The following is a 17,920-nucleotide window of genomic DNA, read 5'->3' as shown; positions in this document are numbered from 1 at the left end:
GTCTAAATATGACTGAAATATTCTGTTCATCAAATCTATAAATATAGCAGGAGCATTTGTTAAACCAAACTACATAACTAAAAATTCATAGTGTCCATACCTGGTTCTGAAAGTTGTTTTCGGCACATCTGAATCTTTAGCCTGAAGCTGATAATATCCCAAACAAAGATCAATTTTAGAAATACTATCACACCTTTCATCTGATAAAAAAAATCATCAATGCGAGGCAAAAAATATTTGTTCCTAATTGTGACTTTATTAAGTTGTCGATAATCAATACACAAATACATCAACCCGTCCTTTTTCTTAACAAATAACACAGGCACACCCAAGGAGAGACACTGGGTTGAACAAATCCTCTATCTGTCAATTCTTGCAACTGTGCTTTTAATTCTTTTAATTCGGCTAGAGCTATTCTATATGGAACAATCGATATCAAAGAAGTTCCCAGTACTAATTCAATAGCAAACTCAACATCTCTAACTGGTGGTAACCTTGAAAACTCTTCTAGAAACATATCCGCAAAATCACAAATAGTTGGAACTAATTCCAACTTCAATTCTGAAGCCCTGGTATCTAAAATATATACCAAATACGCCTTACACCCTTTTCTTACAAGTTTTTGTGTTGACAAAACAGAAATAATATTGGCGACATTGTTTAATCTGTCTGATTCAACTCTGACTATCCATTCTAACATATTAAAGTAATCTATTTTCGTCTATAATTCACAACCGCATCATGCAAGGTCATCCAATCCATGTAGAGATTAACATCAAATTCATTAAATGGAAATAACATCAAATTAACCGGAAAGTTGTAATCCCAAAATTTCAGTGGACAAATTTTACAAACTTTGTTAACTAACTGACCTAGCGGATTAGTTACTTTAACCACAAATTCAGTTGAATAACTGGTATTTTCTTATCCGTTATTAGTGCAGTGCATATGTACGAGTGGGTTGACCTCGAGTCAATCAAAGCATAAACAGTAACATCAAAGAGAGAAAATGTACTAGTGATCATATTAGGTGCTAAATCATCTTCACGAGCATGTATCGCATAACCACTAGCTGATGTTAGTGCCTCAAATCAAATTACATTATTTTTTTGCTCCACTTCTACTGACTCCAATATTTCCACTATTTTATGGTGGCCTACCTTTAGAAGGCACAACCCTTGATCGTACATTCTGAGCTTTATCCCTATCAGATCTATCTGGGCAGTTACAGAGGAAAGGATTTAATGAACTACATTTAAAATACGATCCTTCTTTCAAATAGCACTCACCAAAATATATTCTGTTGCAATGTTGACATTATTGCTTTTTAACATTATGAATGTTACCAAAACTAGCTACTGAGGTAGCCTGAGGCCTGAGATAGCTTGCTTTCCTCGATCTCTACCAGAAAATCCAGACAGAGCTGACATACTACTGCGTGATTCTTTTACTTTCTTTAAAGGAGAAGATAAATATTTTCCCAATTGTCTTTTTCTTGAGTCTCAAACTTCAGAATCTGCCTTTTTCTTTACTTTGCTAATGTCTTACATTTTCTGAGCTTTTTCAACTAATACAATGAACTTTTCAACTCAGTACCCCAACGAGCAACTAAATTTCTTTATTCAAGCCTTCCTCAAAATGAGTACAAATAGTAGCTTTTGTTGGAATTAACTCTCTGAAATACTTACTGAGCCAAACAAATTCTCTCTCATATTCAACCACTATTCTGTGTCATTGCTTCAACTCAAGAAACTCTTTTCGCCTTTTGTCAAGGTATCACTGATTGACATATTTCTTTTAGAATTCAGTTTGGAAAATTTCCCAACTCAACTGATCTTTTAGTACAACCACTATCAGAGTATTCCACCATTGGTATGCTTCATCTTTCAATAACGAAACTGTATACTTCAAACAATCATTAGGAGAACACAATAACTCGTCAAAAACTCTCACATTATTTTCTAACTAGAATTTAGCCTTTTCTGGATCATCCTCAACTTTATCACGGAATTCTTTAGCTTCGCATTTGTGAATTTTATCAATAAGAGGCCTATTAACACATACCTGTTCCAAACCCTAAGGAATAGGGGTTATCAGTTGAGGTACGTGAGGGGGTGGAGATTGTTGAGCCATCAGATTAGTTCTCACAAAGTCAGTGAACCACTCAGACATCATATGGAAGAAGGCTTCCCGTGCCTTACTTCCCCGAACCTTAATAAGCGACTCACTATGAATAGCCTCATGTACCGAGGCTTGAGCATTGCTCTCAGCTTCATTAGAATTAACTTGGTTGGATTCAAACACATCTTTTATCTATATGAAAAAAAATCAATTCGAGTAAGGAGACATCACACTATCACAAGTTATAAAATGACATGTACTTCTAGACTCTATACATGCTACGTTTGGTTCGAGAACTTACTAAATCGTAGCTTTGATACCACTAAATGAACACCCCTAATGACATGTCATTTGTATCCTAAGTATTTACGAGGTTCAAATGGGACATATTACTTATTCGAATCGTTTATGTAACACCCCAAACCCGGCCTAGGAGTTATGGCCAAATCTAGCAGTGTCACGTTGAGGTGTTTAGCGAAAATTGAACTCGTTGGTAAAAATTCGTTTCTAGGTTTAAAAACCCCTTTATTATTATTTAACAAATCATCTAGTCAAAAACGTTTACCTTTTTATCTCCTATTGTTATAAAAGGTTGATCTAAAATCGCGAAAGCTTTTGAAAACTCTAATGTTTAATTTTTGTGTCTTTGAAAACAGTAATTATTTTGAAAATTCGTCTTCTGCTAAACTAGCAGTTTAAAATAAGTAAGCAAAAGCCCAACTAAAAATTTAAACAAACATAAATGGCCTTATTACATAAACAAAACCCAACACAAACTTTAATTTTAAGTAAAAGCAAGTGTAGCACAGCTACAGTTGTGTGGCCACCTCCGAGTCCCTCACAGCACCGACCCGCCTACAACTGGGGATTACCTGATTACCTGTACAGTTAAACAGATGGGTGAGTTTACGAAAACTCAGTGTGTAATCCTCAAACAAGCAAATAGTCAATTAAACAGTAGATAAATGCAGTTTGGGCCTGAGCCCGTTAGAGTAACAGTCCAGTTTAGTATGGGCCTAAGCCCTTTCTTGATATAGTAAACGATTGGGCTTGAGTCCATCACAAAGCCAATAATTAGTAGGACCTTTGCTCAATTTCAGTAATATTATCAGTGGGGCCTTGGCCCATAACAGTAACAAATATCAGTCATGCAGTGAATAGTATGTAATATCATTAATTGATGCAGTAACAATACAAAATCATTAATCAGTGTAGATATGCAGTTAGAAATCCTACCCAATCCAGCCTCTACACACCAATCCGTCCTGCCAAACACACCATGTGGGGATAAAATCGACTCACCCAGCTAGACACATCAAGATTAGTATTGGTTGTGGCACTAAACAGTATTGCAGCAAAGCTGCTAGTAAAATAAATGGCATACAGCCATCAGTAGGTCCAAAGTCGTCTTGGGCGACCCGTGCAACCTTATCAGTACGGTACACTTCCTCCAAATATAACAACCCATCCCCATGCAATATATCGTGACATAATATCATACGTGTATGCAAAATGTCATGCTTAATCATAGTCATACATATCATAGAGCAAATCAGTCATACATAACATAAAGCCATAACAGTCATTTCATTTCCTAGGGGTATAATAGTCATTTTACCCTATAAGGGTATTTTGGTCATTATAGTGTAAATGGGCCCAAGGCCCATTACTCGGCCCACATGCTTATGCGTCCCGTTCAGCCCAGATTTCGCCATGGTTATGAGATCTACACAACTCAGTCTAGAATTTGCCACAAATTGTGGATTTCATCAGTGTAAATGGGCCTAGGCCTAAGTGGGCCTACATGCTCAAGCGGCCCGTTCAGCCCAGATTTCGCCACGGTATGAGATCTACACAACCCAGTACAGAATTTGCCACAAATCGTGGATTTCATCCGTGGGGGCCCATAAGCCCACACGGCCTAAGCCCATGGAGGCCTCTACAGTTTATCGCCCATGATTTGTAGGTTTGTCTTTCCACACGAGCGATCACACACTCGTGTGATCTCAACGCCGTATTTGAAATTTTATCGTTCTATAGTTATAGTGGGGTGGTTACACACCTGATGCGATGAAAACCTCGCCGATCTTCCATCAAGAACAAGGAACAAATGAGATGTGATATATATCTCTCAACAACAACAAACTCCCCAAATCCCAATATTCTCTCCTCAAATCTCTCTATGACCAGTTCAAACTCCATTTTAGGAGTATTTCAATCCAACTCTACCACCCACACGAATTAGGCAGCAAAATAAATACTCACTTTTTGATGCAACACCACTTGAACCTTAGACCCCATGTACACTTTACACGCCCCTTACCATTAGACCAACAACTCCTTTGTATCATATTTTAACCACAATAATTTAAGAACCTACTATCTAGATCCAAGGATTTTATTCACTTAAAATAAAAATTTTGCATAAGCCAAGGCTTGAACCCTTGACTTCTTAGACACTTCCAAACACTCCTAAATCACTTAACCACTGAAGCAGACATTCATTTATGTCATTTCCTTGCACAACTAAATATTCATGTGCAGTCTCCTAACTGTTCCCTTATTCAAAACCTATTTCTTCTAGGCCCAAAATTTGGGGTGTTACAGTTTAACTTCATTTCCATTATACCATTTCAAACAGACATCCATGTAATTCACATTTTTCAAACATAATCATCAATTTGATCAACATCATAATTTAGTCCAAATTGCTAATTGACATATATCATTCAATTTAAACATTCCTAACATGAATAGTTGTTAAAATGTTACCAAAAGAAACAATTAATGAGTTTAAACAATATACAAACTTACCTAAACAAAAAAGATTATGAACTCAATGCTGATGACTATTCCACTACTTTAGCTTTTTCGCGGTTTGTGTTCGATTGATTTGTTTCTTAATATAAATAATAATTTTTGTTGTATTAGTCGATTCAAACATCTCAAATAATTAAAATTAAGCTTATAATCCTTTTCAATATAAATTTACAAAATTAACCCAACATTTTACCTTTCATGCAATTTAGTCCCTAAACCCGAAACTTACTAATTAACCACACTTAAGCAAAAATCGTACTAGTCGAATTTCTTAGGGTCTCTCTACAGCCCACATTTATTACACGATTTCATAATAAATCCATAAAGTTTTACTACTTTAACAATTTAATCCCTAAACATTAAAATTGCTAAAACCTACTTTATAAAATAGTCCTATTTATCGACCAAGCATAATAATCTACCATCAAACTTAAAAAACACTTAAAACTCATCAATGAAACCTGTTAAAATATTTAACAATTTTATTAATTAACCTCCGGGTTAACTAGATTAAGCTAAAACGATCACAAAACATAAAAATAATTAAAAAGGGCAAAAATTACATACCATGCATGAAGAATCAAGCTTGGCCGAATGCTCCTTAGGTTAACAATGATGAAATCGATTTTGGCTAGAGAAAAGAGAAGAAGATGATAGCTATTTGGCTTTTTTTGCTTTAATTTTTATTTAATTATGAAATTACAACTTTAACCTTTTAAAATTAATAATCCAAATGGTATATTTACTGTTTAAGTCCATTAATTTACATTTCCATATAAGTCCATTAATTTACATTTCCATAGCCATTTAACACATTTAACTGATATAAACTAACTTTTGTTACTTTTACGATTTAGTGCTTTTTACTCAATTAACTATCTAAACATTAAAATTTTCTAACCAAATTTTTATACAACATTGTAATAACTCTATAAATAATAAATAATAAAATACTAACTCACTTGCTAAAATTATGGTCCCAAAATCACTATTTCCGACACCATTGAAAACGGGCTATTATAGAAGTTCACGAGTACGCCCTTGAGTGAAGTCCTGAAAGTTTGAAGTATAGTTTGTAAGAATAAGGCTTAAGAATTTAGTGTTCAATGTTAGGATTATATTAAGTATAAGTTACTTTCCGAGTGCGTCTATGACGCCTTAGTCTGGCATATCCTGGAGGAACGAAACTTATGGCTAAGTTAAGTACGACGATTCAAAGAATAATGGTAAGAGTGTATAAGTTCTTGAATTAGGCATATTTTTATATAAAAAATGATAGGCGAAGAAGCGTTTGCCCAAAAAGGCCTATCTTAGCGTATAGAATAGGCGAATCAAGAATGTTTTTTTATACAACCCTCTGTAATAGGAACGGTTAAGGAATCATAGGGAGGAATATTTGACTAAGTTGTAGTAGTCACCCAAATGCATTTTTCGCATGTAGAATAGGCGGACTCTAATATGGAAATAAGTAGATAAGGATTCCTAGTTAGATTACGATGGTAACTGAAACAAAAGTGATGGTTATGAAAAGGATGGTTGTGAGGTAAGAGGCCATGCCAGAAGGCATAATACCTTTATTGACCAGTACGGTCCCATACTAGATGATTTGTAAGGAAAGCTAGTTGGGAACTAATCAAACGTGAACCATAAGAGTTAATGGCTAAATGAGTATCATGTAAGTTCTTAGACGTGGCAGATTTTGATAAGCCATTCAGTCTTGACGTGATGTTCACCAAGTCCCCATGAATAGGGGTGTGCAAAATTCGGGTAAAACCGAAAAAATTTGGTTAACTGACCGAATTCGGTTAATCATTCGATTAATCGAATTTTTTTGATCGGGGATCAGTTAGTTATTTTTTGATTTTTCGATTAATGGTTAATTCGGTTCGAAACCGATCGGTTCATAGAATTTTTTCGATTTAACTGAAAAAATTAATAAATAAAATTATAATATATAAATAGGCCCACTATTCACTTAAACCCAATCTAAACCCAAGTATTCAACCCAACCCAATCATAAAAATTACAAATAATTTAATAAATAAAAATAAAATTCTAAAACTAAGACTAAAACTAAAGTCTAAAAGTCTAAAAATAATTTAATTTGTAGTGATTCAATTTGGTTAATTCAGTTAATTCGGATAATTCGGTTAATTCGGGTAATTCGGTTAATTCGGGTAATTCAGTTAATTCGGTTAATTTGGTTAATTTTTAACCAAAAATAAAAAAAAATATAATTTTTGGTTAATTCGATTAATGTTATTTCGGGTCGGTTAACCGGTCAGTTAATTGAATGAACACCCCTACCCATGGATACTTGAGTTAGGTTAAAAGGACACTCATGTTAAGTTAATGAGGGTTTTCTCCCTTCTTAAGGATGGAGGGGCAGAGCAGATGAAAGTTTCCACCCAAAAAGACAAGTCTCGAACTCTGGTTTTCTACTAGTAAGCTCCCTCCCATCAAGGTACGTTTCATTACTCTGTCTGCTAAGGAAACGTAGAATCTATGAGTACACTTGAAAAAATAAGTCTTATTGATATGCCTGAGTTAAAGTAGAGGTAAAAGGTTACAAAAATGAGTTCTAACAAAGTGTCTCTGTTTAACAAGGAGAGGAAGCCATAGTGTCCGGTTGTATGAAAGATTTGTAACTCAAGCTGTTATTATCACTAGGAAGGATTAGATCTGAAGTTTGACAGCCTTCTAGGTTATGAGGTGAGTCCCTTAATTGACCCTTGCAAATGTATTATGCATGTTATAACCTTATCTAAAAATGAGCTAAGTGTAACATTCCGTTTTTAGTGGTGTTGGAGATAGTGGTCTCGAGACCACAATTCTGACTAGTAAGTTAGTGTTTTACTATTTAGTTAATATTTATATAGTTTCTATAATGACGTGTTAAAATTTCTTAACCAAATTTGGTTAAGAAATTTTAACGTTTAGATAGTTAATTAGTAAAAAGGACCAAGTTGTAAAAGATGCAAAAGTTAATTACTATAATTTAATATTTTTAAATGAATATAAATTCATGATTTAAGGGTTCTAAAATGTAATTAAACCTTAGATAAGTTAGTGGACGGTTTCTGCTTGGTAAATTAGAAAATTTTGGTTAAATTAAAAGGTTAAAAGGGTAATTAGATTAAATAAAATTAAAACAAATTAAATAAAAAAGAAGTTGTCATCTTCCTTTTGTTATTGCCAAAATTCTAAGAAGAAAAACACCATTTAAGGAGCTTGGCATTCGACTAGGTTATCTTCGTTGCATGGTATGTATTTTGCATCCGTTTGTGTAATTTTATGTTTTTGTGATCGTTGCAGTTAGGTCCAGCTAACTCGGGTGTTAATTCATAAAACTGTTAAACAATTTGAAATGTGCCATTGTTGAATTTGTGAGATTTTTGAAGTTTTATGATAGATTTGTATGCTTGATAGTTAAATAATATTAATTTGTAAAAATTTTTTTAATGATTTTGTTGATTTAGGATTTATTTGTTAAGCTAATAAAAATTCATGGAATTATTCTGAAATTATGAATTATATGGGCCGTGTAAGGACTAAAAGAAATTTGGCTAGTTTGGTTTAAGATTAAAATGTTCAATTTGATAGTTTTGAATTTAGGGACTAAATTGCATAAAAGGTAAAGTTTAAGGGTAAATTTGTAAATGTGACTAAAATGACTTAAATGCATAAATTAATTATTATTTGGTTTGAATTGATTTAAGTAAACTAAACTGTGCTCTAGGTTAAGAAACTCATCGAGTAAAGGACGTATGAGAAAAATGGAAAATTGTTGAGTAAGCCTTGATAGCTGAATCATCCGATAAGTAAATTCATACGGTTTTCTTTAGTTATAATTTATTACTAAATGTTGTTAATGATATATATATTTAAAACTACTAAAATGAAATTGGTGTATGTAAAATATACTGAATTTCTGATATGATTTCGATGGATCGAGTAAAAGTTTCATACATGATATTTCTGACTAAATTTCTGTTATGGATCGAGCTCCAACATGTATTGCGGACTCAAATATAGATGTACCTCAGATTTAGCTTGGAATGATATTCCGTTGTCTTTCTAAAGGTTTAGCCTGGACTGGTAACCTTACATGCATACCTAACCTTGGTCAGGCTATTTTTCTGTGTTGATATTGGTTTAGCCCAGACAGGTAACCTGACACATTTACTCTGTATCTGATTAGCTCATACGAGGATCATCTGTTTCTGAACTTATATGTTGAATTCTTTTACAAAGATCTATCAGAAGAATAATGGTTATTTGATATGAAACTTTTTCAATGAAATAAACAAAATGTGAATGCAATATATCCGTTTGTTTAAATGTTACTGACTTGGAATTATTGAATTATGTCGTAATAAGGTTGATGTTAGATTGACTATGTGCAAATAGCTATTTAATGAGTATGGTAAGTTAATGAATTGAATTGTGGAAGCTTACTAAGTATTACACATACTTTTGTTATTATTTCTTTGTAAATTTCAAATTTTTGGATTGTATTGATCGGATCATCGGAGCTTACACCTATCATCATTTGATATCAATAGATATTTAAAGTCTTGAATATGGTTATATGTGACACGCATATAGGATGCTCATTTTGCAAATGTTTAGGCATGTTTTAGTACTTTGGTTGTAATTATACTTTTGTGCAATGTTAATACATATATATGTTTTGTTTGTCATTTTGTTCATGTAGAGTTAAGATATATGTTGAATGGTATTTGTGGATGACCATTTGGGAGCAAGTTTGGCATGTTTTTTGTTAGTTAGATGGTTTGAATGGATGAAATTTTTTGGTTGATAAATATTGTTTATATGTGGTGCCAACGAGGGCATATTGGTTAGGCACTTAGATTTGGTTGTTTTGGTATGTTTTAGGCTTAATTATATGTGTTTTGAAAGCATGCTTATGGTTGATTTGGTTTTGGCTTGGTGTAACGCATAGCTTTATGCAAGTATGCACAGTCATTATCAAGTAATAATTAATTATAAGAGTTATCTCCTGTATAGGGACTATATATGTTAATCAAATAATTGCAAAATTAAAAATTACAAGCTGGTAAGAAAACACAATAATATTTTATTGGTAGGTGTTAAAGTAAATTAATTAAATACAAATGAATTAGTCTAAATGCGATGAATGAAATGAGATGGTTTAGTAGTAAATTCACAAGCTTCATCAATAATAACATGAATGAGCTAGAATAATTACAATATTAAACTTAATTGATTTTTCATCATGCTAAACAATGTCTGGAAAGTATTCCATGGCAACTCGATCTTTCATTAACTTGAAACCAGTTATAAGTCCTTTCGGAATCTTATGCTTAGAAAAACATGCATACTACCATGATCATATTTAACTAAAGGTTTCTTAGAGTTATGTGAAGTAATAGGGATGAATTAGGTTTAAAACAATTTAATCACACAAATCTAAAAGTTATGCAAGGTAATATAGCTTTCTCAAGTCATTACGAACCTTTAATTTAATCGGGATAGGATCTAAATTAAGTATGCATCTTTCAATTATTGTATCCATTATTCGTCATCTAGCTAAGATTGATTAACTAATTCTAATGTATTCAATCACATTTTAATGAATGAAATACATACATGAGTTTAATTGAAAGCATGAAAGGTATAGACATCGTAAACATGAATCAAATGAACTTTGTCAAATTAATGTAATCATTCTAGTTGAAACAAAATTAAGCTATCATTACTAATGAAAAAACATGAAAAAAAATTTGTGAACATGTTGAATAACTAAGAACAAAATAAAGACAACTTCCGTCGATCCTTGTGTTTGCTCCTTCACAAAATGCTCTTCAAGGTGGCTACCAAAGAGATAATGTTTTCAAAGAATTGCTAGCTTAAGGGAATGGGGAAAATTAATGGCTTTATGCGTGAAAAAAAGGAGAGGAAATGAACAAGTGAAGAATGAAGAATGAATGAATAATTGATGGATGAAGGATATGGGAATGAGAGGTAGTATTTATAGTAGAAGGGTGACATGAGAGTTTGCTAAAAATAGCTTAAGAGATCCCTTGAAATGCTCCCTCTCTTGGCCTTCCATGAAATATGGAAAGTGACTAATTTTTTCCTTGATTTTCTTGCATGATTCTAACTTGATTTGTGCTAGGGGTTGGACGGTTTCTTGGACAATATTTAAGAGCTGATTTCTGATTCTTTCCCAAGTGCAAGGACCTCCAAATAAATCTTCCAAAAGCTGATTTTTGGCTGCTCATATGCCTTTCCTTGATTTGGGCTTCTCTTCCCTTTGATGGACAATTTTGTGACCCAATTTAAGACAAAATTAGATTTCTTTTCAGCAACCAACTCAACTGGGTCAAGGTAAAATTTCTGAATCCAATCATACTCTAGCCGTCCCTATGACTTGTTCATGTGTGACATTTAACTTGTTCCCATGTTAGTTAATTCCATGGTTCCACTACAATAAATTAATCACTTTATTAAACATGTAACAATATAAATTAATTTTATGCATAATTAACTTTAAAAAAAATAAAATTACAAACTTGCTAAAATTATTCTCAATGTATTAATATGAATTAAATTCATATAATTTGCTAAAAATATACTTGAAATTTGGTCAAATATTAAGTACAAAGATGTGAAAAAAGTCTATATATTTTAGATCACACCCAAAACTTAATCCATTGGTTGTCCGAGTAATGTTTCATGTAAAGCCAATTTTGATAAGGTAATCTTGAAATATGTTTAAGTAAAATAAACTTTTGCACATAATCATACATCAACAAAGTTATGCTCAAACTCTTTTTGTTGATAAATCGCTCGAATGCAAACATTATTTCAAAATTTTATACTAAGTGCGAGAACATGCTAACATAAGTTATAGAGTGCATGCTTTTCAAGGTCATATATAACATTCACCATTCAATCAAAGTTCCCCTATCAAATTAGACAAAATAATCAAAAGGTTTAATTAGTGGTCCTCATATGTTGAACTTAGCAATTTCTTTCCACTAATGTAGTTAGCATAATTATCAAAATCAATAGGTCTTTTATAAGGTTACAATGGGGCTAGGCTCAAGGTAGAGATAAAGAGAAGTGGATTTCTAGGTTCAAGAATCTTAACCCTAACTTTGTCTTGGATCTTTTTTCAGTACAACCTTCCTATAAATGGGTCTTTTGAACACTCCCAAATTTATTTTAAACTTATTCTCAATAATTTTTCCAAAATTTAAGCAAAATTTTCTTTGTTTTTTTTTGAATCAAATGGAGAACATGTACATCTTTCTGAATTTCTTCTCAAATTTTGATCACCAAGACAAGTATAGTTAAGATTGGTGCAAAAAATAAGATAAAACTTGAAAAGATGGTAATATGACTTATGATGCAGTTAATTCAGAATAAAGCAGACCATTTAGCTCGAATTAAAGTTTCAAGGGTTAAATTGATAAGATAGGCTTGAAAGGCTCAAACGATCCAAAGAAAATGTGTCTATATCATGTTCAGATTCTTATGCCTCTTAGGATTTCACCTCAAGAAAGTTACTAAGTCAATTCTAAAGACTTAAACCTTCATGCAAGTTTATTTCTAAGGAAATTAAATTTTCATGGTAAATACTACATAGGACTAAAGAACATACAAGCATTACATAACTTAAGATAATATAAAAAAACTTAGACAAAATCAGAAATCATACTTGCATTTGAGCTAACTTATGAACAAAAAATTTCTCTGAACATCATTTTATTTCAGCATACTTATATGTAAACATTGAAACATACTTAAGAAAAAATAAATTTATGTAAATATTGCCCTACCCCCTCCTTAAAAAGAAGCAATGTCCTCATTTTGTAAACAAAGTAATGAATGAGAACTGAACACCAAATAGGATAGCAAGAAAAGAGAGGTGAGTCATGAAGATTGCTTAAGTACCAAGTCTTTCTGAACAATCTAATCCTAGACATGTTCATTCACATTACCATACTACTTTTCTTTATATTAGGGAAGAGGCATTGAGCTTAATTTATTCATGTTTCCAATTTCGTACTTATTGTGCGAAAACAAAATATTAACTAAGGAAAATAATATAAATGCCTAAAAATAAATACTAAGAAAAATAAATTCCCCCTTTTTAATTCGTGTTATCTTCTATGCCTTTTTTCATTGCCTTCTTGGTCTCACTTGATCCCACAAGCTCTTCTTGCCATGTCTCAAAGATATGATTTGGAAACTCAGGAACAAAATAGTTAGAGATATTCTTAAAAGTATTTCGTATGGAATCATCTCTAATTTTTGCATATCTCCAATAAGCCTATTGTTGGTTATCCATGAATTTCCACATATCCATCATAATTGAAAATTCTGATTTCTTCATAGTGTTCGAAGAAGTGGGCACTGGAATGGTCAACTTAGGATTAACACTTGGCTCTACTGGTTCAACAACATATGGTTCCATCCTCGGTTCAGGGTTGTTTGGTTCCTCTTCAGATTCTACTTCTTCAATTTCATTTACCGAATCAACTTTTGATTCAAATTTGGTTGACGAATCATCAGATTCTAGTTCGTTCGGTTCATTTGTCTTGATTTGGTTCAATAGTTCAACATTCTCCACTAACCTCCCGAGATCATGTCTTGTTATGCAACCTTGAACATAATGATTCTTCAGGTTTGCTTTTGATTTAACTTGGGTCTTCAAGAAAAGTGAAGTAATCAATGATGGAAAGTAGGCACTTCCTGCCTTTTTCCTAGCACAATCTTGAATTTCTTTGAGAATAATTTTACTAACATTGATAGAAATTTCTGTCATAATTGCATAAAACAAAAGCATTAGTTCCATCAAGATTGTGGAGCTATGTAAGATAGATATGAAGATATATTGAACAAAGTAGAACCATACCTTAGCCACTGGTCTTAGATACTCCCTTCGGTAAGAATGACTGCCGTACTTTCTTATAATCCATTGAGATCCCGGATTTGTAACAACATTAAGTACTTGTTGAAAAAAATCCCAACTGATATTTGTCATCATGGCAGAGTACTCATCTTCTTCAACATCAGATAGATTAAATAAATCATTAATGGATTTAGAAATAAGGGGTACATTCTTTTTATGGACAAAAACATCATTAGCATCTAGCATGGTCAAATTGGCGCAGAACTCTCACAGTAATTCCTTTTTAGGCATTGATTGTGCATCACAAAATTAATTCCAATTTAAGGCTTCAATTGTTTTTTGAATTGTCAAAGGCACAATCATCTTGTCATTGCTTTCCAAATTGAAACCTTTTTCTAACATCATGGGTTGATTTTTAAAGATAGAATCAAATTTTTCCCTCGCTTCCTCATCTTAACCACAATTGGATTTTTGACAGAAGTCTTTGAAGATGTAGTTCTTTTACGAGACATGGCGATTTTTCCTGAAAGAAAATAAGACTTCCGACTTTTTATGGTGAAGGTTGTGGCGGTAAGGAGATTATGATGGCAATGGGATATGTCACAGCATTTATTGCAGTGGAAAGGGTGCTACGACGAAGTGCTTGCGGCGACGCTAGTAGGGGTATGCGACAAGAAAGTAAAATTGGGGAGAATCTTTTAGGACTTGAGGTTGACGACTAGGAGAAGAAATATGTAGGTTTAGGGTGAAAGCTAGTTTTTTAGGTGTTGTGAAGATTATGAAGGTGTTAAAGGTTTTATATAGTGATGGATTAGGGCAAAATTTAGGTAAAATTTAGCTAAAAGTAGTTACTTGGGTAGCAAGGTATGGAGGGAAGTTAAAGTGGAGCAAAATTTAGGGTTTTGGGGGGTATTATAGACAATAATTAGGTGGTCTTTTCTCCTCTTCATTGTTTTGGGCCTCTAACGCAAACTGTAGTTATTTCCTGTACTAAAAAAATTAAACAAAAATAGAAAATAAACTGATTAGTACTTGAGCCAATTTAACCTTCTGATTACAAATAAAATTAAAAATTACAAATAAAAATAAAAATAAAAAGTCCTTTTGGGCTACTTTAAAAATTTCTTCTCAAAAAATTACATCAAATTAAATTCCCAAAAAAGGTTAGAGGGGTCACAAATGGTCCCACTTAAGTTCCAATCTCCTTAGACAGAATTAATTTAATGTACTAATTCAAGAAAAATAATTTCTAAGCATGCCATTTATTCAAATGAGAGAAAAAAATCTGAAAATAAAATTACGATAGAGAAAGTGAATAGAACTACATTTATCATACCTATCGTATCCATCTAGAAAGAAGAGATAATCTTGCCCAACAATTATATTTAACATTTGATCAAAGAATAGCAGCGAAAGATGGTCTTTTGTGTTGCTTTGCTCAACTTCTGTTATTCACACAATTTTATCTACCCATGATTGTCCTTAATGGAATCAACTCATTATCCGTTATACCTTCTTTTTTTGATACAGGTCCCACCCACGGAATGTCATAGGTGGGATGAATGATCCTTGCTTTTTTCCATTGAGAAATGAGTTTCCCAGGATCAAATACTCGAGATTAGGTCAAACTCTTCTATCCCTTGATAGATCCCTTTTCAATATCTAATAACATATGGGTACAAAAAGAAGGATTATTACCTCGAATATTTTCAATAGTCCACTCAGTACCCTTATCGTACCTTTTCAACACTGTTAAGTTTAACTCAAGTGGCTCTTCTCTTGATGGTTTGGGCTGCTTGTACTCATATGATGATAGCTCTAATGATTCAAATTTTACTTTTGAACTGAATCCTTTGGAGTTGGCTTTTGATCCCAAATTGCGCAAAGCCTTACCATAATAGGATTCTCCAATATTGCAAGGTATGGTGAAACTTCTTGGATCCTTTAACTTAGTAGGCAACCTGTTCTAAAAAAATAGGTTACATTCTGTTGTCAGGGCTACAGTTTCGAATTCCCCAATCCTTCCTTTTTTAGATAGAAATTCCTTCATAGCTTTCGCATAGTTCAACATTTGCTCTATAGCTTCCACCAACGGAATGTTGATACGTAGCTATTCCAAAACATCCAAAATTCTCCTAAATTTAGTATTCTTTTGTTGCTTATGTTGTTGAAGTCTTTGAGGATATAGAAGTGGTGGAACTTTAGCTTGGATTGGATAGCTCTTCCGAGGTAATGTCTCTACATCTGACATAGATGTTAGATTATTAGAATTTACAAGTTTAGATTTTACCTCTTCAGAATCTGCAGCATCTGGTTTTTCTAGTGTAGGAATTTTAATTGTTTGTTGATTTTTCTTTTCCTTGGCAAGCTCTTGTTCAACCTTAACATCCTTGGGTTCCAAAGTCCTCCCGCTTCGTAAGGCAATTGCTTTACAGTGTTCCTTACCCACTCTAAAATTTTCCGTTTCACTCGGCAAGGCTCATTGCGGTCTATTACGAAGTTCTGTAGTTAACTGACCCATTTAGGTTTCCAAATTTTTTAGTGTTGTTGCTTGACTTTGGATTAAGGCATCATTCATTACCATGTACACCTTCAACAAATTCTCTAAACTATTAGATGATTCAACTTGTGGTGGATTCTGAACTTGTTGATTGAACCCAAGAGGTTGATTTGCTCTATGTTGCATGTAGTTGTTGTTCGACCTAGCTTATTGTTTACTCCAAGAAAAGTTTGGATGGTTACGCCATGACGCATTATAGAAGTTGGACTGTGGTCCTTGTCTACTTCTATTTTGGTATTGATTCCCTATATAATAAACAGACTCAGGATTTGATTGAAAATTCTCGAATGAATGATCATCCCCACAATATACGTAGGAAATAACATCAAAGTGACTCGATGGCTGAACTGCATGATTAAAATCGTTAGTAGTAATCTGTTTCAAAATTAAAGAGATAGAAAATACCTAAGTTGAGAGTGAAGTGAGGGCATCTACTTCATGTACTTCGGCTACTCATCTTCCTGAAGCTGCTCGATTTGTCGGCCACTGGTAACTGTTACTAGCTATTCTATCGATGTTCTCGTAAACCTCATTATAAGACTTAGATAAGAGAGCACCATTCACAGAAGCATCTACCACCAACCTTGTGTATGCATTGAGACCATTATAAAATGTCCCCAATTGGATGCATTGTGGAATCCCGTGGTGAGGCATTTACGAAGTATATCTTTAAATCTTTCCTACGCCTCGCATAGGGATTCATCATCCATTTGTTGAAAAGTGGTGATCTCATTCCACAACTTAGCATTTTTGCTAGGTGGGAAATGCTTTACCAAAAAGCGTTAAGCTAATTCTTACCAGATTGAAATTGAATTTGGAGGCAACGAATTAAGCCATGCTCGTGCTCTCGAAATGAGTATGGAAACAACTTCAACCTCAATGCGTCTTCAGTTACATTGACTATCTTGAAGGAATCATTCACCTCCATGAATAGTCAAAGGTGAATGTGTGGATCTTCTGTGGGTATTCCACTAAATTGGCCCATTGTTTGAAGCATCTAGAACATTGCAGGCTTCAATTCAAATTGCAGTGCCTCGATCTTTGATCTCTTAATTTCTTTGATCTCTTAATTCCTTGATTAAGTTCACTAAAAAGGGGCACAACGTACTGCCTTATAGCCCGATCCCTATCATCAACAAGAAGGATTGGATTATGAATATTAGCAGCTCCATTCCCTTGAACATCATTTTGATTTTCAAGGTCCATCTCTACGGCTTGTCTTTGGGTAAATCTTTCTCATCTTCTTTGTCAAAATGTTCGCTTGATTTTAGGGTCTATAGGAAGTAGATCGATGATGTGATCTATGCTCACAAACTCCTAAAAAGAAATAAAAAAGAATAATGAATAAAAATAATTAAATAAAAATAAAAATAAATAAACCAAATTGCAAGAAACAATTTAAAAAATAATGATTAAATTAACAGTCCTCAACAATGGCGTCAAAAACTTGTAACATTTAGGTTTAAGCAATATATACAGTCATTATCAAGTAATAAGTATAAGAGTTATCA

At 33.2% G+C, this 17,920-nt stretch overlaps 1 non-coding gene across 1 annotated transcript; it reads left to right on the top strand.

Annotated features, from left to right (window-relative positions):
• Positions 1–17,046: 17,046 nt before the first annotated feature.
• Positions 17,047–17,152, top strand: LOC121215140 (small nucleolar RNA R71). Its single transcript, XR_005910869.1, has one exon. It is a non-coding gene; the product is annotated as a small nucleolar RNA R71 (small nucleolar RNA).
• The last annotated feature ends 768 nt before the right edge of the window (positions 17,153–17,920 follow it).

Source organism: Gossypium hirsutum, chromosome D02 (genome assembly GCF_007990345.1).
Source record: "Gossypium hirsutum isolate 1008001.06 chromosome D02, Gossypium_hirsutum_v2.1, whole genome shotgun sequence".
NCBI classification, from domain to species: Eukaryota; Viridiplantae; Streptophyta; class Magnoliopsida; order Malvales; family Malvaceae; genus Gossypium; species Gossypium hirsutum.
This window is presented reverse-complemented; position numbering and strand designations above follow the sequence as displayed.